This window comes from Schistocerca serialis, chromosome 10, assembly GCF_023864345.2.
Source record: "Schistocerca serialis cubense isolate TAMUIC-IGC-003099 chromosome 10, iqSchSeri2.2, whole genome shotgun sequence".
NCBI classification, from domain to species: Eukaryota; Metazoa; Arthropoda; class Insecta; order Orthoptera; family Acrididae; genus Schistocerca; species Schistocerca serialis.
The window spans coordinates 77,037,050-77,063,302 of record NC_064647.1 but is presented as its reverse complement, the minus strand read 5'-3'; the positions used below and the strand labels follow the sequence as shown (position 1 = coordinate 77,063,302).

Here is a 26,253-nt window from a genome sequence, read left to right as displayed (position 1 = left end):
TTCCCCGGCACGCGCCCGCGGCCGCTCGCTGACCCCGGCTACTGTGCGACTCGTCTCCCCTCTCCTACCTGGCTACCGGACGCCTTCCGGCCAGGTTTTTGCGGTCGCCCTGTTGCGCAAACAGTGTCGACGCTAGACCAGAGCTAGCGAGGCCAACAAAGAAATGTTGTATATGCCGCCCACGCATTTTGCGGGTCTGCGGAACGTGACCGAGATAATGCGCAGTGACGCTATGCGTATTCACCGGCTGCAAGGCTTCCCACGCACATGCGGGCTTTGTAGGGCGGAAGTCAAAATACTTTGACCGGAGAACGATCACTTGAAAGCTAAGGGCACCAATTTGTCACTGCGCCGCAATCTGTCCCATGTGAGCAAGAACAGAAAGGAACACGTGTTCACTCTGAAAACCTTTAAACTAAAAAGTTGTCCTTCATTCGTGACTCTGGGGTCATTTGGTTAGGCCAGTTGCAGGTCGATTCTTCTTTACGTACACCCTGTGATATTTCGAAGATCAGCTACGAGTAGTGGACTGTTATTTGTTGGCTAGGTTCATGTTCTGTGGATGATTTGCACTATAAATCGTAATGATGTCGAACGATTCATTTTACCGTAACATTCTGAATATCTGTAGGTTTTTTTTTTTTAGTATACACATGTTAGTAATTTTCTACCCATCACCTTTTGCACGTTGCAAATCACCTTTTGCACATTACAATAACAGATATATTTTGAGAATATAAGGATCTGTCAAGGAGAAAATTTTTGAACTGGTTTTCAAATGTTACATCGTATACTGTATTACAGGATGAGTTATCGAAAGTATTACTTGAAGCATTGTGCGCTCCTTTTTGTGTTAAATAAAATCTTAACGTTGAGTAATGAAAGTCATTTTTCTTTCTGGTATTGTCATTATATACTTCATTGTTCCCTTTGAACTGCAGTGGATTATTTAAAACAAACTTAACGTACAAATTCATGTAGTATGAAGCAGTAGTTAGTACGCTCAATTCCTTAAACAGATGTCTACAAGATGGTGCTGGGTGAGCACTACATATTGTTCTTACAACACGTTTCTGAGCAATAAAAACCTTCTGTCTTAAAGATTAGTTACTCCAGAACATTACTTCATAAGAAATTATTGAATGAAAATATGCAAATATATCACTTATTTCTCTCATTTGCGATGATTGTAAGTGCGAATGTGGTTGAGTTAAGTTTTTTTAGGAGTTCCTGCTGTTTGCAGGTTAAATTCTAATCGATATAGACATCTAAAAATGTTGAAGTTTCCACTCCATTTGACATAGTACTCCGAGATGCGCAGAGCTGATTATGTTGTCTCTTTTTAAAATTGAAGGTGAGACCGTTTGCAGAAAATACGTCTATGGTACTTTTAAGAACGTTGTTACCGTTACTTCTATTTCTGTATGTATTCTTAGATTGATTACAATACTACTGTCATCTACAAAAAGAAAAAAAAATAGATAAATAAAGAAAGAAATAATTAAAATAAAATAAAATAAAAGGGTATGGTAGATGAAAGATGGTGCAGATATATGAGAAACAATAGTGGACCTAAGACTGAGCCTTGGGGAACTATGTACGTGATTTCTCCCGAGTCAGAATAATGTTCTCAGCCTACACTGGTTGAATTACTAAGCACTACTGCCTTTTTAGATATGCCAGTATCCATTGTTTGGCTGCATCATCAATGCCGTAACATCTTATTTTATGTGGAGAATACTGTGATTCACATGGTCAACTGTCTTAGATGGGACACAAATACCAACCGGCGCTATTTTATTATTTAATGCATGTAAATTTTTCTGTCTGAACATGAAATGGCATCCTCGGTAGAGCAAATCATCAAAAATTCAAACTGTATTGGCTGAGGAAGTTATTGTTTCCCAAGGGACATAGTGTTCTAGAATACATCACCTTTTCAAAAATTTTGGGAAATGATGTTAGGTCTGTAATTATTGACATCTCTCTTATGACTGTTTTTAAAGTCTCTCTGGAAAAATGCTTTGAGTGAGCGACGCGTTACATATTTCAGGAAAGACAAGGCTTCTTATATGGGAACAAATATTTAGTTCTCTATTGGAAACATTATCGAAACCAGATGAGATTTTAGTTTTGAGAGGACTTATAATTTTCTCAGTTTCAGAAGGAGAAATTGGTAACACCACATGCTTTCTACTAAATGTAAGAAATGATTAAATGATTATTAAATACATTTGCTACTAGCGATTCGTCACTTATGACCCTTCTGTTCAATAGTGATTTCATCCCGTTCTGTGATTCGGTTAGTTGTTGTGTCTCTCGTTCCACTGCACTACAAACAACCTTAAATCTGTTTTCGGAATTACTGATTTCTGACATTATGTGCATGTTCCTTAATTTTTAATAACTGTTCTTAGTGACTTTGAACAATTTATGTAGTCTGCAGCTACTGCAAGATGACTGCTTATACTTACCAACAGATACATTTCTACATCAATTAGTTTTTTTCAGAGTATGTTACCGTTTTTTCTGTGTATAAAATTCTCGGCCACTGTTGCAAACGGACTTCCTTTCAGAAAGAAAAATAAACATTTCTCCAACCCTTCTGCCTTTGTAGAAGGTGGGATGAGTGAGTCAATGCTCTCAGCGGTTTTGCCTGATTGGCGGTATGCCAGTCAGACGTCATCGCCGTGAGCAGCCGTCCAATCAACCCAGTGGAGCAGGTTGATGATAACCGTTTGGTAAAACTCCGTGTCCTCTGCATCAAAATGTCCATACCTGCCTGCTGCACATCATCGTCTAATAGGAATCGTCAAACCTTCAAGACATTTTTTTAAGGATAAAATGTTTGATACTCGCATTGGGAGAGATCAGAAGTATAGGCCGGATGCTCGATTGTCTTCCACCTGAGTTGGCACAACTTCTGCGTTACGACATTTGCGAAGCAGGGACGTGCTTTATCATTTAGTAGCGGCACAGAAATTGACGCACCATTGCACAACGGCGGTTCTCGACAGAGGCGCTGCTCATACACATTCTTCAGTCTCCAGTGTACACCTACCGGTGTTTGTCCTTCGACAGCCAAGAAAAGAGTAACAGCACGTTGGTCCTGTTTGGGCGCATTTGGTAATAACGTCACTATAGTTCACTTTTGCAAATAAACCAAACGCACTTCTGGAAGACACGCATGCCACACTAATACCTTGCCTACATGTCGGTGCTTAAGCACCTGCGTCTGAGTCGTGCTACGTTGTACCGGGTGATCAAAAAGTAAGTATAAATTTGAAAACTGAATAAATCACGGAATAATGTAGATAGAGAGGTACAAACACACATACGTGGAATGACATGGGGTTTTATTAGAACCAAAAAAATACAAAAGTTCAAAAGATGTCCAACAGATGGCGCTTCATGTGAACACCACTGTAAAGCATGTCCGGAGTTATGGTGAGGCATTGGCGTCGGATGTTGTCTTTCAGCATCCCTAGAGATGTCCGTCGATCACGATACACTTGCGACTTCAGGTAACCCCAAAGCCAATAATCGCACTGACTGAGGTCTGGGGGCCTGGGAGGCCAAGCATGACGAAAGTGGTGGCTGAGCACACGATCATCACCAAACCACGAGCGCAAGAGCTTTCACGCATCTAACAATATGGGGTGGAGCGCCATCCCGCATAAACATCGTACGTACCAGCATGTGTTTATCAGCCAGGCTGGGGATGATGCGATTCTGTAACATATTGGGGTACCTCTCACCCGTCACGGTAGCAGTTACAAAACGAGAATCACGCATTTCCCCGAAGAAAAAAGGCCCGATAACGGTAGATGTGGTAAATCCAACCCATACCGTGACTGTCTCGCCGTGCAATGGAGTTTGCACGACAGTTCTAGGATTTTCGGTAGCCCAAATTCTGCAGTTATGGGCGTTGACAGACCCTCGGAGCGTGAAATGAGCTCCGTCGCGCTGTAGTCCGGAACCGCGGGACTGCTACGGTCGCAGGTTCGAATCCTGCCTCGGGCATGGGTGTGTGTGATGTCCTTAGGTTAGTTAGGTTTAAGTAGATCTAAGTTCTAGGGGACTTATGACCTAAGATGTTGAGTCCCATAGTGCTCAGAGCCATTTGATTTGAGCTCCGTCGGTCCACAACACGTTACTCAACCAATCGTTACCTTCCGCCATCTTTTGAAACGCTCACACCGCAAATGTCGTCCGCTTCACTAAATCGCCAGGTAACAGTTCACGATGCCGATGGATTTTGTACGGATAGCATCGGAGGGTACGCCTCAGTGCCAACCAAACAGTAGTGTATGGAATGCCAGTGCGACGTGCGACTGCACGAGCGCTGACTTCCCCGTGCATAGACGAACCCGCTACAGTCTCCATTTCTTCCTGAACTGTCTCAGCAACATTACGCCTTGTGCTCGGTCGGCCACTACGGGGTCTATCGTCTAAAGAACCCGTGGCTTCGAACTTTGAAATCATTCTCGCCACAGCTGCATTTGTCAACGGACCTTTACCCGTTCCAATCCCCTTCCTATGGCGATAGGATCGTAACGCTGAAGTAGCACATTCCCCATTCTGATAATACAGCTTCACTAAAAGCGCCTTTTCAGGTAAAGTCAACATGCTGCGACTGCTGGCGCAACTGATTCTCTCTCTCATTACAGCTCCTTTTGTACACGATTGTCATTAGCAGTCACAGAAGTTTTGCTGTCCAGCGCCATGTGTCGGACATTTTGTGAACTTTGTTTTTTTTTGTTCTAATAAAACCCCATGTCATTCCAAGCATGTGTGTCAATTTTTACCTCTCTATCTACATTATTCCGTGGTTTATTAAGTTTTCAAATTTTTGATCACCTGGTATATGCGCTGCCAAAACGTCCTAAGACGAAAACTTCTTGTTTGCCAATTATGTACAATTGTTTCACAACAATGAATGTTCCTATGCCTTCCACACTCACACATACGCAATCTACACTGATAAATTGTAAATCCTGAGAAGTTGCTATTTAATTTAGCTTCATTCTACCATCGCCCAGCAGTTTCACCTTTTACTAAATTTTCCTACGCCTAAGTAATGACGGCTCGACTTATTAATACAGTTCTTCGTCTCAACACCGCATTTAACTTTTGCCTCCACCGATCCATATCTTAGCGCTCTGACCAACGTTTCTGTTTGCAGATGGCGATATACTGCAATTCCGGCTCGTTACCTACTGGCCTGTACTGACCCGTAACTCGTGGTCTTGGAGTGGGCCGGCACGGTTGCTCAGCGTGTTCGGTCAGAGGGTTGCGTGCTCTCTGCAGTAAAAAAACTGAGTCAAGGAATCAACGGCCAACTTAAACGGATGTATTGTGACGCCCGCCCTGACCAAACGGAACGAACTATATCAGGAAAAAAATGTGTTCGGTCAGAGATGCTGGCTGCTCTCTGTCATAAAAAAAAAAGCACCTCAGCGAATCGATCAACAACGAACTTCAACGGATGTCATATGACGTCCGCTACGACCAAACACAATGAACAAAATGGAAAAAAATGCTAGAAAAAAGGAGTAGCGTCTTTGATTCTTAATTGAAACATTTTTGGTCCCGATTTCGAATCCCGCCGCTGCTTAAATTTTGATGAATAATCAGCATTGCCGGCCGAAGACTTCCGGCATCAGAAGCCACCCTCATTCTGCCAACGGCCTTGTCAAAGAAGGCGGAGGAGCGGAGAGAAGTTCAGGGCACTCTCTTGTCCTAGGGGTGGGAAACTGCTCATAAAGACGGAAGAATCAACAAAGATCAACGGCATGTGGCTGCAGAAAGCAATGGAAACCACTGCATTAAAGACACCTGTATCCAAAGGACATATGCCTGTAATTCAAGCAAGTATCATGATGATCTTTCGTTTGGCAAAAGATTCGGAAATAGTCCCCCATTCGGATCTTCTGGAGGGAACTGCCAAGGGGGAGATTACCATGAGTAAAAGATTGAATAATCAAAGAAATAAATAACGTTCTACGAGTCGGGAGGCGTTGAACGTCAGCAGCTTGAAAGTGGTAGGGAAACTACAAAACCTGAAAAGGGAAATACAAAGCCACAATCTAGATCAAGTAGGGGTCAGTAACGTGAGGTGGAAGGAAGACAAGGATTTCTGGTCAAATGAGTATAGGGTAACATCAACAGCAGAAGAAAATGGTAAAACCGGAGTAGAATTCGTTATGAACAGATAGATAGGGTAGAGAGTGTGTTACAGTGAACAGTTCAGTGATAGGGATGTTCTTATCAGACCGACAACGATAGTTCAGGTATGCATGCCAACGTCGAAAGCTGAAGATGGAAAGATGGAGAAAGTGTATGAGAATATTGAAATGGTAATACAGTATGTAAAGGGAGATGAAAATCTAATAGTCATGGGGGACCGGAATGCAGTTGTAGGGGAAGGCGTATAAGAAAGGGTTACACGAGAATATGGGCTTGGGACAAGGAATGAGAGAGCAGAAAGATTAACTGAGTTCTGTAATAAACGTGAGCTAGTAATAGCGAATACTCTGTTCAGGAATCACAAGAGACGGAGGTATTCTGGAAAGGCCCGTTAGATTACATCATGGTCACACAGAGATTCCGAAATCAGATACTGGACAGTAGGGCGTACCCTGGAGCAGACATAGACTCACATCACAATACAGTAGCGATGAAGAGTGGGCTCAAGTTTAAGACATTAGTCAGGAAGAATCAATACGCAAAGAAGTGGGATAAGGAAGTACTAAAAGATGACGAGACACGCCTGAAGTTCTCTGAGGCTATAGATACAACAATAAGTAGGCCGTACAGTTGAATAGGGATGGACATCTCTAACAGGGGCAATCACAGAAGTTGGAAATAAAAACAGAGGTTGTTGTTGTAGTGGTCTTCAGTCCTGAGACTGGTTTGATGCAGCTCTCCATGCTACTCTATCCTGTGCAAGCTTCTTCATCTCCCAGTACCTACTGCAACTTACATCCTTCTGAATCTGCTTAGTGTATTCATCTCTTGGCCTCACCCTATGATTTTTACCCTCCACGCTGCCCTCCAATACTAAATTGGTGATCCCTTGATGCCTCAGAACATGTCCTACCAACCGATCCCTTCTTCTGGTCAAATTGTGCCACAAACTTCTCTTCTCCCCAGTCCTATTCAGTACTTCCTCATTAGTTATGTGATCTACCCATCTAATCTTCAGCATTCTTCTGTAGCACCACATTTCAAAAGCTTCTATTCTCTTCTTGTCCAAACTATTTACCGTCCATGTTTCACTTCCATACATGGCTACACTCCATACGAATACTTTCAGAAACGACTTCCTGACACTTAAATCTATACTCGACGTTAACAAATTTCTCTTCTTCAGAAACGCTTTCCTTGCCATTGCCAGTCTACATTTTATATCCTCTCTACTTCGACCATCATCAGTTATTTTGCTCCCCAAATAGCAAAACTCCTTTACTACTTTAAGTGTCTCATTTCCTAATCTAATACCCCCAGCATCACCCGACTTAACTCGACTACATTCCATTATCCTCGTTTTGCTTTTGTTGATGTTCATATTATATCCTCCCTTCAAGACACCATCCATTCCGTTCAACTGCTCTTCCAAGTCCTTTGCTGTCTCTGACAGAATTACAATGTCATCGGCGAACCTCAAAGTTTTTATTTCTTCTCCATGGATTTTAATACCTACTCCAAATTTTTCTTTTGTTTCCTTTACTGCTTGCTCAATATAGAGATTGAATAACATCGGGGAGAGGCTACAACCCTGTCTTACTCCCTTCCCAACCACTGCTTCCCTTTCATGACCCTCAACTCTTATAACTGCCATCTGGTTTCTGTACAAGTTGTAAATAGCCTTCGCTCCCTGTATTTTACCCCTGCCACCTTTAGAATTTGAAAGAGAGTATTCCAGTCAACATTGTCAAAAGCTTTCTCTAAGTCTACAAATGCTAGAAACGTAGGTTTGCCTTTCCTTAATCTTTCTTCTAAGATAAGTCGTAAGGTCAGTATTGCCTCACGTGTTCCAGTATTTCTACGGAATCCAAACTGATCCTCCCCGAGGTCGGCCTCTACCAGTCCTTCCATTCGTCTGCAAAGAATTCGTGTTAGTACTTTGCAGCTGTGGCTTATCAAACTGATTGTTCGGTAATTTTCACATCTGTCAACACCTGCTTTCTTTGGGATTGGAATTATTATATTCTTCTTGAAGTCTGAAGGTATTTCGCCTGTTTCATACATCTTGCTCACCAAATGGTAGAGTTTTGTCATGACTGGCTCTCCCAAGGCCGTCAGTAGTTCCAATGGAATGTTGTCTACTCCGGGGGCCTTGTTTCGACTCAGGTCCTTCAGTGCTCTGTCAAACTCTTCACGCAGTATCGTATCTCCCATTTCATCTTCATCTACATCCTCTTCCATTTCCATAATATTGTCCTCAAGTGCATCGCCCTTGTATAGACCCTCTATATACTCCTTCCACCTTTCTGCTTTCCCTTCTTTCCTTAGAACTGGGTTTCCATCTGAGCTCTTGATGTTCATACATGTGGTTCTCTTATCTCCAAAGGTCTCTTCAATTTTCCTGTAGGCAGTATCTATCTTACCCCTAGTCAGATAAGCCTCTACATCCTTACATTTGTCTTCTAGCCATCCCTGCTTAGCCATTTTGCACTTCCTGTCGATCTCATTTTTGAGACGTTTGTATTCCTTTTTGCCTGCTTCATTTACTGCATTTTTACAGAGGTACAAAGAAGGTAACTGCGAAATAACCATGGTAAACATAAGAAATACTTCTTTTGATCAAGGAAAGAAACAAGTACAAAACGATCGGGGAAATTAGGAATACCGACACCCAAGTCGCTGAGGAATGAAATAAATAGGAACTCTGGGGAAGCTAAGATGAAATGGCTGCATGAAAAATATATAGAAATAGAAAAAGAAATGACTATGGCAAGGATTGAGTCAGCGTACAGGCCACTCAAAACCAACTTTGATTACGTTAAAAGCAAGTGTCGTGACATTAAGAGTGCAACGGGAGTGCCACTGTTAAACGCAGAGGAGGGGGCTGATAAGGCATTCCGTCTTCAGGACACAAGTGGCCCATCGGGACCATCCGACCGCCGTGTCATCCTCATGTGAGGATGCGGATAGGAGGGGCGTGTGGTCAGCACACCGCTCTCCCGGACGTTATGATGGTTTCTTTTGACTGGAGCCGCTACTGTTCGGTCGAGTAGTTCCTCAATTGGCATCACGCGGCTGAGTGCACCCCGAAAAATGGCAACAGCGCATGGCGGCCCGGATGGTCACCCAACCAAGTACTGCCCACGGCCGACAGCGCTTAACTTCGGTGATCTGACGGGAACCGGTGTATCCACTTCGGCAAGGCCGTTGCCAGGGAGCTGCTAGGTGGAAAGTATACATTGAAAGCCTCTATGAATGGGAAGATTTGTCTGATGTGATACAAGAAGAAACAGGAGTCGATTTAGAAGAGATAGGAGAACCGGTATTAGAATCAATATTAAAAAGAGGACAAGATCAAATAAGGCAGGAGGCATAGATAAGGAGGACATCAAAAGTAGACTAGCAATGACGAAAAGGGCATTCCTGTTCAAGAGAAGTCTACTAACAACCGTTAATTTGAGGAAGAAATTTCTGAGAATGTACGTCTGGAGTACAGCATTGTATGGTAGTGAAAACCGGAAAAGAAGAGAATCGAAGCATTTGAGATGTGAAGCTACAGACGAATGTTGAGAATTAGGTAGACTGATAAGGTAAAGAACGAGGAGGTTCTGTGCAGAATCGGAGAGGAAAGGAATATGTGGAAAACTGATAAAGGAGAAGGGAAAGGAGGACAGGACATCTGTTAAGGCACGAGGGAATGACTTCCATGGTACTAGAGGGAGCTGTAGAGGGCAAAAACTGTAGAGGAAGACAGATTGGAATACATCCACCAAATAATAGAGGACATATGTTGCAAGTGCTACTCTGAGGTGAAGAGGTTGACACAGAAGAGGAATTCGTGGCGGGCCGCATCAAACACGTCAGAAGGCTGATGACCCGCCTACCCCTTCCCTCCCCTTACCCCCCCCCCCCCCCTCGCCCAAAAAAGAGACGTCAAATAGTTCAAATGGGTCTGAGCACTATGGGACTTAACATCTGAGGTGATCAGTCCCCTAGAACGTAGAACTACTTAAACCTAACTAACTTAAGGACATCACACACATCCACACCCGAGGCAGGATTCTAACCTGCGACCGTAGCGGTCGCACGGTTCCAGACTGAAGCGCCTAGAACCGCTCGGCCACACCGGCCGGCAGAGAGACGTCCTGAAACAATGCCGGTACTACTCGACAATGCTCCCGCCGCCCCAAGAAAGCACCTAACATCTGGAATGTTTGAAAATGTCACAGTTGCCTACTAGCACAACTTGATGGTAGCGTACGAGCGTAGCAGACACAGTACCCTTAATCCTAGACCTCATCGGGACATTGTTCGATGTGGACGGCAAGGCTGCGCCGATTCAGTGCTTCACATTAGGGATGAGAAAACCGATCGATTAAAACGAACGTGTGATTAACCTGTATTTTTAAGTATTCGTTGGGTCTCGGTTATAACAAGTGTTCTTTTATGTCTTTAAAAATATAACCGAGTGAAGAAAAACTAAATATCAATTAGCCGCAGCAATAGTGCTGTAATTTTTCGTTTTTAAAGAAACCCTTCTTAAAAAAGGTGTAATTTTTATTCGTAAAATTTCCATTGATATGAAATATTATGATGTTGCAGAAAATGAGAAACGCAATCGCTGATGTTTTAATGACAGTGCCAGCAGAAACGAGCAACATACACATGGCATAAGACCTCGTACAGCAGTTCTGAGACCCTCCTACCCTTTCGCCATGTGCTGTGGCTTAAAGTTCACGTGCACGTGCAGTGTGCAAGACTCGCCCCCACTTGGCCTATACGGCAGTTTCTCGTTGTCACCGCCAGACATCCATTGTACTGCAGAATGGTACCAACCCTAGTCTTTAAATACTTTTTGAACTTGCTTAAAATATTGATGATTTTTCTGCTATTTCTATGAAATAATAAAAGAGGAGGGAAATTACGGTTGTTGTTTGTTGTTTGTTGTTTGTTGTGGTCTTCAGTCCAGAGACTGGTTTGATGGAGCTGTCCATGCTACTCTATCTTGTGCAGGCTTCTTCATCTCCCAGTACCTACTGCAACCTACATCCTTATGAATCTGTTTAGTGTATTCATCTCTTGGTCTCCCTCTACGATTTTTACCCTCCGCGCTGCCCTCCAGTACTAAATTGGTGATACCTTGATGCCTTAGAATATGTCCTACCAACTGATCCCTTCTTCTAGACAAGTTGTGCCACAAATTTCTCTTCTCCCCAATTCTATTCAATACCTCCTCATTAGTTATGTGAGCTACCCATCTAACCTTCAGCATTCTTCTGAAGCACCACATTTCGAGACCTTCTATTCCCTTTTTGTCTAAACTATTTAGCGTCCACGTTTCACTTACATAGATGGCTACGCTCCATACAAATACTTTCAGAAACGACTTCCTGACACTTAAATCTATACTCGATGTTAACAAATTTCCTTGCCATTGCCAGTCTACATTTTATATCTTCTCTACTTCGACCATCATCAGTTATTTTGCTCCCCAAATAGCAAATCTCATTTACTACTTTCAGTGTCTCATTTCCTAATCTAATTCCCTCAGCATCACCCGACTTAAATCGACTACATTCCATTATCCTCGTTTTGTTTTTGTTGATGTTCATATTATATCCTCCTTTCAAGACACTGTCCATTCCGTTCAACTGCTCTTCCAAGTCCTTTGCTGTCTCTGACAGAATTACAATGTCATCGCCGAACCTCAAAGTTTTAAATTCTTCTCGATGGATTTTAATTCCTACTCGAAATTTTTCTTTTGTTTCCTTTACTGCTTGCTTAATATACAGATTGAATAACATCGGAGAGAGGCTACAACCCTGTCTCACTCCCTTCCCAACCACTGCTTCCCTCTCATGGCCCTCGACTCTTATAACTGCTACTGGTTTCTGTAAAAATTGTAAATAGCCTTTCGCTCCCTGTATTTTACGCCTGCCACCTTCAGAATTTGAAACAACATTGTCAAAAGCATTCTCAAAGTCTACAATTGCTATTTTCTAAGATAAGTCGTAGGGTCACGTTTTCCAACATTTCTACGGAATTCAAACTGATCTTCCCCGAAGTCGGCTTCTACCAGTTTTCCCATTCGTCTGTAAAGAAATCGTGATAGTATTTTGCAGCCGTGGTTTATTAAACTGATAGTTCTGTAATTTTCACATCTGTCAACCTCTGCTTTCTTCGGGATTGGAATTATTATATTCTTTTTGAAGTCTGAGGGCATTTCGCATGTCTCATACATCTTGCTCACCAGATGGTAGAGTTTTGTCAGGGCTGGCTCTCCCAAGGCTATCAGTAGTTCTAACGGAATGCTGTCTACTCCCGGGGTAACAGTAATAAAATAAAAACTTAACAACTCATTCATAGTATAGGCTACAATTAAAGTAAAAAATAATTGATGTGCTGCATGTGTCTAAATAATACGCCTCGCCAGTTAGCACCGAATTCTCGTACTGCCTAAATAGTGGTATGATCCCCGATTACATGATTTTTGAGCATAGTTTCGAAAAATTAGATTCAATGGGAGAATACTGGTGATTTGTTGTAGTTTTCAACCACTTACCACTTTTCGATAAAAGCAGCGACGGTGGACGGACTTAGAGCACTTTTATTTGTCTATTTAATTTAATATTTTGATTCTATGCCGGCCCCTGTAGCCGAGCGGTTCTAGGCGCTTCAATCCGGATCCGCGCTGCTGGTACGGTCGCAGGTTCGAATCCTGCCTCGGGCATGGATGTGTGTGATGTCCTTTGGTTAGTTAGGTTTAAGTAGTTCTAAGTTCTAGGGGACTGATGACCATAGATGTTAAGTACCATAGTGCTTAGAGCCATTTGAACCATTTGATTCTATGTATTTTGAAACTGAGAGAATCTAAACGTTTCAATCCTTGTTCTGTTTCTACATTTATTACAGGAAATAATAGGAATGAAAAAACTGAAAATTGGTAGTTTCAAACCGGCAGTTTTGAATGGTTTTAACAGTTAGATTAAACTGGCGACGAAGAAAACGATATAACCGAAAACCGGTTGTTTCAGCGATAACAACCATTCCTACTTCGATCCTGTTCATGGACAGTATCGCTACAAACAGTCGTAACTACAGTACTACTGGCAGTTTTTCTTGAAAGGTCTTGAAAACTAGCCTACGCAGATCGATCTGTGTGGTTTTTACTTCTACTTTAAAAAAAAGAAAAAGAAAACACTTAAGTTTGTGGCGCCAGAAAGCAGTGGAACTAATTTTTTTTTTTAAATTAAAGGTGTTCTTCAGCAAAGTTCTTCTTGCTACAGCTGATGCCAAATACTAATTTACGTGGTTAGATATGTTTCGTCAAGGAAGAAGTTCATAACACGAATTAATTTTTTATTATCTTACCGCATGTTCTCGTACATCAGTGCCACGACTCCTTGATTGGTTCACGGGTAGGAGAAACATCAGAGTTCATATCCGAACCACAGTTTTTAGGAGAAATACCACTCTTCTTTTAAATGCTTGTGCTACCGTCGAAAGTGGCTTTTCAATGCGAGAATTTTTTTCCATTGCCACTTTTAAAACACCGAACATTTTTAACAAACATTTTAAGGGCTGTCCTCGTTTGTAACGGTTTCTGTATTCTGTATGCGTGACGTCCCGCAAGCAGTTGTTGGTTTGAAGGTCTCCAATTAGTTTCAAACTAATTTCACTCGTCTACATACTGGAAAATACGAAGGTTGTAACTTAAATAGTGGCAACTATTTATTCAGGGCCGACACAGAAGAGTTACATGTTTTCCCCTGTTACTGTCCTTCAAAGTAGCAACCAGCGTTGTGTAGAACCCGTTGCCAGCGATGTGGAAGGAGTAGTATACCGTTAGCAGAGCCTGTTCTGTTGATGGTGCGAGTGGAGCGGTTTACTGCCCGTCGAATCTCTGGAACAGTCTGAAGCGAACGCCACTGAAACCGTACACGGCTCGCGTTTATCCCATTTACTGTTTGTCATCTTCTATTACGGTACTGCCACCTCGTTTTCTTATTCCATTTACTGGCGTCACTAACTTCCTGCCTTACTTGGCCCTGAGAGACAGCAGCAGCGCGAATCGGTAAGTGCACTGTCTTACCGTCTCTGGAGCGACCGATAGTATTTCTAGGCGCTACAGTCCGGAAGCGCGCGACCACTACGGTCGCATGTTCGAATCCTGCCTCGGGCATGGATGTGTGTGATGTCCTTAGGTTAGTTAGGTTTAAGTAGTTCTAAGTTCTAGGAGACTGATGACCTCGGAAGTTAAGTCTCGTAGTGCTCAGAGCCTTTTGAACCATTTGATAGTACTTCCGGGTCGTTGTGTGTCTGGCAGTCAGTTCGGGACGGACCAGCAGTGCAGTCGGGACGCAGCAGCAGTGAAGTCGGGGGCGGAGCGCCGGTGAGGCGCCGACAGCCAGTGCTCGCCGACCGCTGGCGACACGTATGACCCGTCCGACGCAGGAAAATTGGAGCGGAATGACTGTTGGTTGGTCGTTCGGGTGGCCGTCTCATCGGCCGGCGTATCTTTGGTCCTTGCGCCCTTTCCACGCCTGGGCAGTTGGTCGGTTGGCGTGGAGCAGCGAGGAAATCTCCGTGGTGCGTAGTTTGGCCGAGGCCGCTGCCGGCGTTCACGCGCGGTCGGAGTGCGAGGTGCTGTTCCCATTGCTACGAGGTCCGTGACTCACAGATCCCGGACACGAAAGTTGTGTCCTTACTTAATAAACCAGGCAGCCCCAATTGTTCACGTTGTGTCATTTGAATTTCGTTGTGAGCAGTTGGGACATTCTCGCGAGCTACAACGTGTGTTTTCCAGTTGGCGAAATTCTGGCCGCCCCCCTGAGGAGAATAACTGTACTTGGTTATTTTCGAATTGAAGTGCACCAGCGGAATCTTTTGCCCTGTGGCCGTTGATGTTCCGGTTGCCTGCCCTGGCCGTGGACGTAAATTCAGGCAGTGTATTTTCCTCGTCGTGTTCTATCCAGCACGACGTGTTGTTTGACAGCTGAATGTGTAATTCGTTGTGGGCGCCGATACCTTCGGCGTGTTCCATTGAACTCCCTGTTGTGTGCTGGTCGGGTGGAGCGGAAGTTATCCTGTAGCTTGGTCCGTTGACTGTCTGTCGGTTGGGTTGTCGTGGACTGAGAATCGTTGGGCCGGCTGCCTGTCTCACCTAAGCGAGCGTTAGTGTTTGAATTTCAGGCCGACCTTGGAAACTTCTGAGCGCCGTCTGATGTGCTGCATTTTCTTATTTGTCCTTGTTGTTTGTTTATGTACGGCTTCTAGCCGATGTTAAATCTTATCGGACTTAACTGCTAAGGTCATCAGTCCCTAAGCTTACACACTACTCAACCTAAATTATCCTAAGGACAAACAAATACACACCCATGCCCGAGGGAGGACTCGAACCTCCGCCGGGATCAGACGTAGCCGATTTTAAATTAAAGTTGTTTGCCCTTCATCGTGAGATTGTTTGAGACGTCAGCCTGATTTAGAGAAATTTTAGGATAAGGCCTTATGCCTTTTAAAGTTCAAATTCTTGTTTTGATTCTTATTGGCCCTCAGCCGATTTTAAATTAAAGTTTTTTTTTTTTTGCCTTTACGGAGTGAGATTGTTTGGGCCTTCAGCCTAATTTAGAGAAATGTTTTAAGACAAGGCCTTCTGCCCTTTAAAATTCAAATTCTTGTTTCGAATCTTAAAATATTGACCTTCATCCGGTTTCAAATTAAAGTTGTTTTGCCCCTGAGGCGTGAGACTAAGTGGCGCATTTAGCCGGGAATTAAGTTCTAAAATTAATGTTTGGCTTGCTCTGTTTTTAATGTTTTTTTTAAATCTTGTAGTGTTTGTCAAATGTATAAAGTAGTATGTTCGAGTGCAACTGACAGCCACTCATTTTGGACCCTTTCCACAAATTAAACTACCTGTTCTGTTTGCGGGTATAGCAGCGGATCTCAACCACGAAGTGGTTCCTTCATCTTCCGAATCAAATCAAAGTCACAAGGACTTAAGTTCGAGGAGTATGGTGGATAGTACATTACTTCCCAGTCTCACCCAGTCTCATCGACCGAACAGGCCAGCCACAGCTTGCGCTGTATGCGCCCGCGCGTTGTCGTGCAAAATGACGGGTGGGTTGCGCAGAAAGTGTCGCCGCTTCTTTCGCAAAGCTGGTCGCAGGTGATGTTCCAAAAACGAACAGTAGTACCGTGCACTGGTGGTCTGCCGTGGAGGAACGTAATGAGTTAGGGTAACACCATCACAGTCGTACACGAGAATCCCCATAACTTCCACCATACTGGGGCTCTTAGCACTTTCGACTTTCGCGGCGACCCATAATGACGTCATTCGTTGGACTGGCGTTTCAGTTTGGGCCTCGTGGAATTCGCTTCAGAACTATTCCAGAGATTTAACAGCCAGTAGGGCGCTCCATTCGCACCAACAACAGAACAGGCTCCGCTAACGGCATACTACGCCTTCCACAATGCTGGCAACGGGTTCTACACAACACTGGTGCAAACATGTAACTCTTTTGAATCGGTTGTGAGAAAAAAGTTGCCACTATTTAAGTTCCAACCCTCGTATGAAACACAGCCACGCTAGATGAGGACAATAACTGACGGTTACGTGCCACATCAAACCAGGCTTCCCCCGAACACGTCCACACTTTCAATGTTGCGCAAAATTGCTTCAGAGAATTCCGTTTCTATGTGCTTCAAATCTTGTGTACCGTTAGGCCCATAACACACCCCGAGGACAAGCGAATATATTGCAGATCTAAATCGCAGCAGTGCCGTTTCCGACTTGAATCACGGAACATTGCTGCAGTTCGAATATGATAAATTTTCTTGAGAGAGGAAAAGCTTCTGTTCACACATCAGCATCGTTTTAGAAAGCTTCGCTAGCCCGAAACTCAATTTGCTTGCCCTTTTCTCACATGAAATCCTACGAGCTATGGATGAAAGGGAAAAGGCGTATTGCATATTCCTATACTCCACCAGAATATCTGACACTGTGCCCCACTGCCGACTATTACGGAAGGAATAGCAACATACGGATTAGTTTCCCAGGTATGTAGGTGGATCGAAGACTTCTTGAGTAACAGGACCCAGTATGTTGCCGTCGGTGGCAAGTGTCTGTCAGGAGTGTCCCAGACAAGTATGATAGGGCCGCTGTTACATTAGGTATACATACACTACTGGCCATTAAAATTGCTACACCATGAAGATCACATGCTACAGGCTCCAAATGTAACCGACAGGAGGAAGATGCTGTGATATGCAAATGATTAGCTTTTCAGAGCATTCACACAAGATTAGCGCCGGTGGCGACACCTACAACGTACTGACATGAGGAAAGTTTCCAACCGATTTCTCATACACAAACAGCAGTTGACCGACCTTGCCTGGTGAAACGTTGTTGTGATGCCTCGTGTAAGGAGGAGAAATGCGTACCATCACGTTTCCGACTTTGATAAAGGTCGCATTGTAGCCTATCGCGATTGCGGTTTTTCGTATCGTGACATTGCTGCTCGCGTTGTCCGAGATCCAATGATTGTTAGCAGAATATGGAATCGGTGGGTTCATGAGGGTAATACGGAACGCCGTGCTGGATCCCAAAGGCCTCGTATCACTAGCAGTCGAGATGACAGGCACTTTATCCGCATGGCTGTAACGGATCGTGCAGCCATGTCTCGATCCTGACTCAACAGATGGGGACGTTTACAAGACAACAACCATCTGCACGAAGAGTTCGACGACGTTTGCAGCAGCATGGACTATCAGCTAGGAGAGCATGGCTGCGGTTACCCTTCCTTGACGCTGCATCACAGACAGGAGCGCCTGCGATGGTGTATTCAACGACGAACCTGGGTGCACGAATGGCAAAATGTAATTTTTTCGGGTGAATCCAGGTTCTGTTTACAGCATCATGATGGTCGCATCCATGATTGGCGACATCGCTGTAAACGCACATTGGAAGCGTGTATTCGTCATCGCCATACTGGTGTATCACCCGGCGTCATGGTATGGGGTGCCATTGGTTACACTTCTCGGTCACCTCTTGTTCGCATTGACGGCACTTTGAACAGTGGACGTTACATCTCTGATGTGTTATGACCCGTGGTTCTACCCTTCATTCGATCCCTGTGAAACCATACATTTCAGCAGGTTAATGCACGACCGCATGTCGGAGGTCCTGTACGGGCCTTTCTGGATACAGAAAATGTTCGACTGCTGCCCTGTCCAGCACATTCTCCAGATCTCTCACCAACTGAAAACATCTGGCCAATGGTGGCCGAGCAACTGTCTCGTCACAATACGCCAGTCACTACTCTTGATGAACTGTGGTATCGTGTTGAAGCTGCATGGGCAGCTGTACCTGTGCACGCCATCCAAGCACTGTTTTACTCAATGCCAAGGTGTATCAAGGCCTTTATTACGACCAGAGGTGGCTATTCTGTGTACTGATTTCTCAGGATCTATGCACCCAAATTGCATGAATATGTTATCACATGTCAGTACTAGTATAATATACTTGTCCAATGAATATCCGTTTATCATCTGCATTTCTTCTTGGTGTAGCAATTTTAATGGCCAGTAGTGTAAATGATCTGGCGGACAGGGTAAGCAGCAGTCTGCCGCTCTTAGCTGATGAAGTAGTGGTCTATGGGAAGCTGTCGTTGTTGAGTGACTGTAGGAGGATACAAGATGAGTGACACAAAATTTCTAGTTGCAACGATGAATGGCAGCTAGCACAAAATGCAGAAAAATCTAAGTTGATGCGGATGAACAAAAAGAAAATAATGTTCGAGTACAGTATTAGTAGGTGCTGTTTGATACAGTCACGTCGATTAAATATCTAGGCGTAACGCTACGGTGGGATATGAAGTAGAGTGAGCACGTGAGGATTGTGGTAGAGAAGCCGAATGGTTGACTTAGGTTGTTACGAGAATTTTAGGAAAGTGTGGTGCCTATGTAAAGGGGACCGCATGTGTGATACTAGTCCGACCCACTGTTGAGCGCTCTTCAAGTGATCGGGATCCGCACGATATCGAAGAAAGACATCTAAGCAACTTAGAGGTTGGCAGCTAGATCTGTTACCGGTAAGCTGGAACAACAAGCAAATAGGAGATGCTTCGGGAACTCGAATGGGAACCACTGGAGAGAAGGGGACGTTGTTTTCGCGGAGCACTGCTGAGAAAATTTAGAGAAGCGAAATTTGAGGCAGACTGCAGGACGAGTCTACTTCCGCGAAGTACATTTCGCGCGAAGGCCATGAAGATAAGGTAAGAGAAATTAGGGCTCATGCGGAGGAAAACCTACGTTTCTAGCATTTGTAGACTTAGAGAAAGCTTTTGACAATGTTGACTGGAATACTCTCTTTCAAATTCTTAAGGTGGGAGGGGTAAAATACAAGGAGCGAAAGGCTATTTACAATTTGTACAGAAACCAGATGGCAGTTATAAGAGTCGAGGGGCATGAAAGGGAAGCAGTGGTTGGGAAGGGAGTGAGACAGGGTTGTATCCTCACCCCGATATTATTCAATCCGTATGTTGAGCAAGCAGTAAAGGAAACAAAAGAAAAATTCGGAGTAGGTATTACAATCCAAGGACAAGAAATAAAAACTTTGAGGTTTACCGATGACATTGTAATTCTGTCAGAGACAGCAAAGGACTTGGAAGATCAGTTGAATGGAATGGACAGTGTCTTGAAAGGAGAATATAAGATAAACATCAACAAAAGCAAAACGAAGATAATGGAATGTAGTCGAATTAAACCGGGTGATGCTGAGGGAATTAGATTAGGAAATGGGACACTTAAAGTAGTAAAGGAGTTTTGCTATGTGGGGATCAAAATAACTGATGATGGTCGAAGTAGAGAGGATATAAAATGTAAACTGGCAATGGCAAGGAAAGCGTTTCTGAAGAATAGAAATTTGTTAACATAGAGTATAGATTTAAGTGTCACGAAGTCGTTTCTGAAAATATTTGTATGGAGTGTAGCCATGTATTGAAGTGAAGTATGGACGATAAACACTTTGGACAAGAAGGGAATAGAAGATTTCGAAATGTGGTGCTACAGAAGAATGCTGAAGATTAGATGGGTAGATCACATAACTAATGAGGAGCTATTGCAGGCCGCGGTGGCCGTGCGGTTCTAGGCACTTGAGTCCGGAACCGAGTGACTGCTACGGTCGCAGGTTCGAATCCTGCCTCAGCATGGATATGTGCGATGTCCATAGGTTAGTTAGGTTTAAGTAGTTGTAAGTTCTAGGGGACTGATGACCTCAGATGTTGAGTCCCATAGTGCTCAGAGCCATTTGAACCATTTGAGGAGATATTGAATAGAATTGGGGAGAAGAGGAGTTTGTGGCGCAACTTGACAAAAAGAAGGGACCGGTTGGGAGGACATGTTGTGCGGCATCAAAAGATCACAAATATAGCATTGGAGGGCTGCGTGGAGGATAAAAAACGTAGAGGGAGACCAAGAGATGAATACACTAAGCAGATTCAGAAGGATGTAGGTTGCAGTAGGTACTGGGAGATGAAGAAGCTTGCACAGGATAGAGTAGCATGGAGAGCTGCATCAAACCAGTCTCAGGACTGAAGATCACAACAATAATAACAAGGAGGCATATAGACTTTCGTCCCTCTTTCTTGTTGCGAGCTGAACGGGAAAGGAAATGTCTAGTGGGGGTAAGTGGTACCCTCCGCCACTCATCATACGGTGGCTTGCGGAGTACCAGGTGCGCAAGTATTATGTTTTATTTATATTTTAGGACAATTAATCTGTAAAAACACACCAAATGTCATAAAGAAAGCGTGTAAACCGTCTGAGGATGAATCACAACGATTCGAAACCGGTAACGGTTTCCTTTGACTAAAGGAACTGAAAGTAAATTTGTGGCTGGGTGCTGTCCTAACACCATCAGCAATGGATATTATCTTGAATATTGTTTTATCAGTTTCAAACAACAGACGTGTAATTATTGCAAACAAATTCCGGTTTCATACTTCTACACCTGGTATGTATATAGATCTAGAGAACGTTGAGTCCCAGTGTGGACTAGGCCTTAGTAGCGTTTGGATGTCTGCATTTCAGTACTTTTTTGAAGTTGTCGGGAATGTGATGCGTGTAGCGGCTGCTAGACGGCCGCCAGACATACAGCACAGCACGCGGGGCATCGTCCGCAGTGGCCAGGTCACCACACGCCCTCCCTCCTTCTCATCCCCCCATCCCCCCCCTCACTACAGTCGCACTCACATAGCGCCAGCAGGGGGCAGCTTAGCCCGCGGCGTATGTGGTTCTTCCACATCTCGCTAATTGAAGCTTAGCCGCGCGCTGATGTAATGAGAGAGTCTCCTCTCTTCTCTCCATCCACATGCGGCCAGTCCGCCCGCTGAAAGAAAATGTTAGCCGTAGCTGCTAGCTACGGGGATTGTTCTCACGTCCAGAATGTTGAGAACTGTGCACAAATCGATGCGTCGCCCTTGACTTTCGTAAGGCATCCGATAACGTACAGCGCTGTTTCTAAGGCGGCAAAATACGAGGTTAATCCTGGTATTCCTGTAGGAATCAACATGGATTCCGGAAAAAGCGATCGTGTGAGACCCAACTCGCTTTATTAGTTCATGAGACACAGAAAATATTAGATACAGGGTCCCAGGAAGATGCTATTTTCCTTGACTTCCGGGAGGCGTTCGATACAGTTGCGCACTGTCGCCTGATAAACAAAGTAACTGTAAACAGATCACAGCATGTTGTTATCAATGGAGAGACGTCTACAGACGTTAAAGTAACCTCTGGCGTGCCACAGGGGAGTGTTATGGGACCACTGCTTTTCACAATACATATAAATGACCTAGTAGATAGTGTCGGAAGTTCCATGCGGGTTTTAGCGGATGGTGCTGTAGTATACAGAGAAGTTGCAGCATTAGAAAATTGTAGCGAAATGCAGGAAGATCTGCAGCGGATAGACTCTTGGTGCAGGGAGTGGTAACTGACCCTTAACATAGACAAATGTAATGTATTGCGAATACATAGAAAGAAGGATCTTTTATTGTATGATTATATGATAGCGGAACAAACACTGGTAGCAGTTACTTCTGTAAAATATCTGGGAGTATGCGTGCGGAACGATTTGAAGCGGAATGATCATATAAAATTAATTGTTGGTAAGGCGGGTATCAGGTTGAGATTCATTGGGAGAGTCCTTAGAAAATGTAGTCCATCAACAAAGGAGGTGGCTTACAAAACACTCGTTCGACCTATACTTGAGTATTGCTCATCAGTGTGGGATCCGTACCAGATCGGGTTGACAGAGGAGATAGAGAAGAAGCAAAGAAGGGCGGCGCGTTTCGTCACAGGGTTATTTGGTAAGCGTGATAGCGTTACGGAGATGTTTAGCAAACTCAAGTGCAGACTCTGCAAGAGAGGCGCTCTGCATCGCGGTGTAGCTTGCTGTCCAGGTTTCGAGAGGGTCCGTTTCTAGATGAGGTATCGAATATATTGCTTCCCCCTACTTATACCTCCCGACGAGATCACGAATGTAAAATTAGAGAGATTCGAGCGCGCACGGAGGCTTTCCGACAGTCGTTCTTCCCGCGAACCATACGCGACTAGAAAAGGGAGGTAATGACAGTGGCACGTAAAGTGCCCTCTGCCACACACCGTTGGGTGGCTTGCGGAATGTAAATGTAGATGTAGATGTAGTAGATGTTTACACCGGAGCGAGCGTATGCGTACGTACAACAACGAACTAGGTTTGTCTCTGGTGTCCGGCCGTGTTCGGTTCGCATTCGCTAATGTTCGCTCGTGTGTGTCTTGATATCGGTCTTTTAGCGAACATTGAAAGGAAGTTCGCGTGCTGTCCGCTCCTGCGGCAAAGTGCAAAAGACTTTCGTCTGTTGTCTTGTCTACTTTTATTGTTGTTGACATCAGTTGCGTGAGCGGTGGATCCCCCTGATGAGAAATTAATGCTACTAACACTGATTACTAACCTTTCTGAGGTTATCGCCCCTGCGCGAAATCAGATATTAGCTGGTACCCCATTCCCTGAACCTCCCTGAACCTCCTTTCGCTCGCCATCACCAACATTACTGCCTGACTGGAGCATAAATTTTCTATGAATACTTTCAATTTTAAACTGATGAAAGAGAAATTATATTTATGTTTTGTAGATATTTTTTTAAACCACAAACTAATGAGTCCATGAGACGATTGGAATCGCTCATTTCTAAGGACCTTTTTTTCATAAAACGATGAAGCAGTGAAACCACCCTTAGAAAAATTAATGAATTACTACGCTGGAAAACCTGTACGTTATTTGATTTTCAAACAGCTGAGCAAAACTGAACGTAGTCAGACATTACTGTCATTACTTATTCTGATCAACACTAAACTGACACAGAAATTTTTAGCGCAACGCAATCTGACTTTCAAAAATCCCTACAAAAGAATGGCCCTGACTAACAATAACCTATACCTTTCATGAATCACTTACCTCACAAGAATCTTCGTTATCGAACTACTGCAATACGAGATGCATTCAAGTTCTAAGGCCTCCGATTTTTTTTCTAATTAACTACTCACCCGAAATCGATGAAACTGGCGTTACTTCTCGACGTAATCGCCCTGCAGACGTACACATTTTTCACAACGCTGATGCTATGATTCCATGGCAGCGGCGAAGGCTTCTTTAGGAGTCTGTTTTGACCACTGGAAAATCGCTGAGGCAATAGCAGCACGGCTGGTGAATGTGTCTTTCATTGTTTGAAAAAGCCAAAAGTCACTAGGAGCCAGGTCAGGTGAGTAGGGAGCAAGAGGAATCACTTCAAAGTTGTTATCACGAAGAAACTGTTGCGTAACGTTAGCTCGATGTGCGGGTGCGTTGTCTTGGTGAAACAGCACACACGCAGCCCTTCCCGGACGTTTTTGTTGCAGGGCAGGAAGGAATTTGTTCTTCAAAACATTTTCGTAGGATGCACCTGTTACCGTAGTGGCCTTTGGAACGCAATGGATAAGGATTACGCCCTCGCTGTCCCAGAACATGGACACCATCATTTTTTCAGCACTGGCGGTTACACGAAATTTTTTTGGTGGTGGTGAATCTGTGTGCTTCCATTGAGCTGACTGGCGCTTTGTTTCTGGATTGAAAAATGGCGTCCACGTCTCATCCATTGTCACAACCGACGAAAAGAAAGTCCCATTCATGCTGTCGTTGCGCGTCAACATTGCTTGGCAGCATGCCATACAGGCAGCCATGTGGTCGTCCGTCAGCATTCGTGGCACCCACCTGGATGACACTTTTCGCATTTTCAGGTCATCTTGCAGGATTGTGTGCACAGAACCCACAGAAATGCCAACTCTGGAGGCGATCTGTTCAACAGTCATTCGGCGATCCCCCAAAACAATTCTCTCCACTTTCTGGATCATGTCGTCAGACCGGCTTGTGCGAGCCCGAGGTTGTTTCGGTTTGTTGTCACACAATGTTCGGCCTTCATTAAACTGTCGCACCCACGAACGCACTTTCGACACATCCATAACTCCATCACCACATGTCGCCATCAACTGTCGATGAATTTCAATTGGTTTCACACCACGCAAATTCAGAAAACGAATGACTGCACTCTGTTCAAATAAGGAAAACGTCGCAATTTTAAGTATTTAAAACAGTTCTCATTCTCGCCGCTGGCGGTAAAATTCCATCTGCCGTACGGTGCTGCCATCTTTGGGACGTATTGACAATGAACGCGGCCTCATTTTAAAACAATGCGCATGTTTCTATCTCTTTCCAGTCAGGAGAAAAAAAAATCGGAGGCCTTAGAACTTGAATGCACCTCGTACAGCGAGCGTCAATACTGCCTGCTGAATAAAAGATACTAACTGCTGAAGGCACTAACTACTCTGCCATCTCTCTCCCCACATCCACCTCTACTGGCGGCTCACCTCGAACTGAGCAACGCTACAAGACGTTCACATCCAACTGGCCAACACTACAATAGCAAATATTCCAACAATGCAAACCAGCCACAGACTTCACACAGCACAGCCACTTCTTACAGAGTGCTACGTGGCGTTACCAACATAAAAACCTAAACAACCTACTTACAGCAGTTCTCAGCCCATCGCAAGTATTACCTTCAAATCTTTCTCAGAAAATAAAGCTACATTAAGAGTACACACTTGTTTCAAAACATGCTTCCTCTACACAGCTCCTGTCCATAGCGCAACTTCCTTCACCTGTACCCCCATCACACCAATTTAAACCCAGCCAAATTTAAATGTGTACACTATACTTAGCTCTGTAAACTATACTTATTTTGTAACTGACCTGATTGTTGCATTCCTTACGTCTAAACTGGTGGAAATTGGAAGAGTTGTGGGAGCGAACTTTTTGTGTCTGCCACTGCCACTAATGATAATAATAATAATAATAATAATAAACAATAATTATAATAATAATAAAACAGGGTAGTAGCCATTACGGAGTCACTGTTCTGTAAATTAGATGGTTTACCTGTTCCGAAGTGAATAAGGAACCATATTTCTGGTCTACTGCGCAACTAACTACAACTCGGAGGAGGCATTTTCATGAAACATGGAGTGTATGTGATTTATATCTCTCAGTTCTCTGTCACAGATGCATGGTACAAAGTCTAATGTAATGGAAGAGCTACGTGAGGAAGCTGATGTCAACACATTCGTGTCACAAGCAGTAACCTCCTTTATAACGTGTCCTGAATTATTTTTTGTATTTGAAAAATAATTGAAATTATTGGTGAGTTGTATTATTAGTTTAAGTCCTTATTAATTAGTGATAGCAATGATATTTTCAAAATAATTAATTTCGTGGCCGAAATACAATCGAACCCTTTCGTTTTTACTCCTCAAAAAATACACTCCTGGCCATAAAATTGCTACACCACGACGATGGCTTCCTACAGACGCGAAATTTAACCAACAGGACGAAGATGCTGTGATATGCAAATGATTAGCTTTTCAGAGCATTCACACAAGGTTGGCGCCGGTGGCGACACCTACGACGTGCGATATGAGGAAACTTTCCAATCCATTTCT

At 43.9% G+C, this 26,253-nt stretch overlaps 1 pseudogene; it reads right to left on the bottom strand.

The window, feature by feature from the left end:
- Positions 1-9,283: 9,283 nt before the first annotated feature.
- On the bottom strand, positions 9,284-9,401 carry LOC126425386 (5S ribosomal RNA; annotated as a pseudogene).
- Between the last annotated feature and the right edge of the window lie 16,852 nt (positions 9,402-26,253).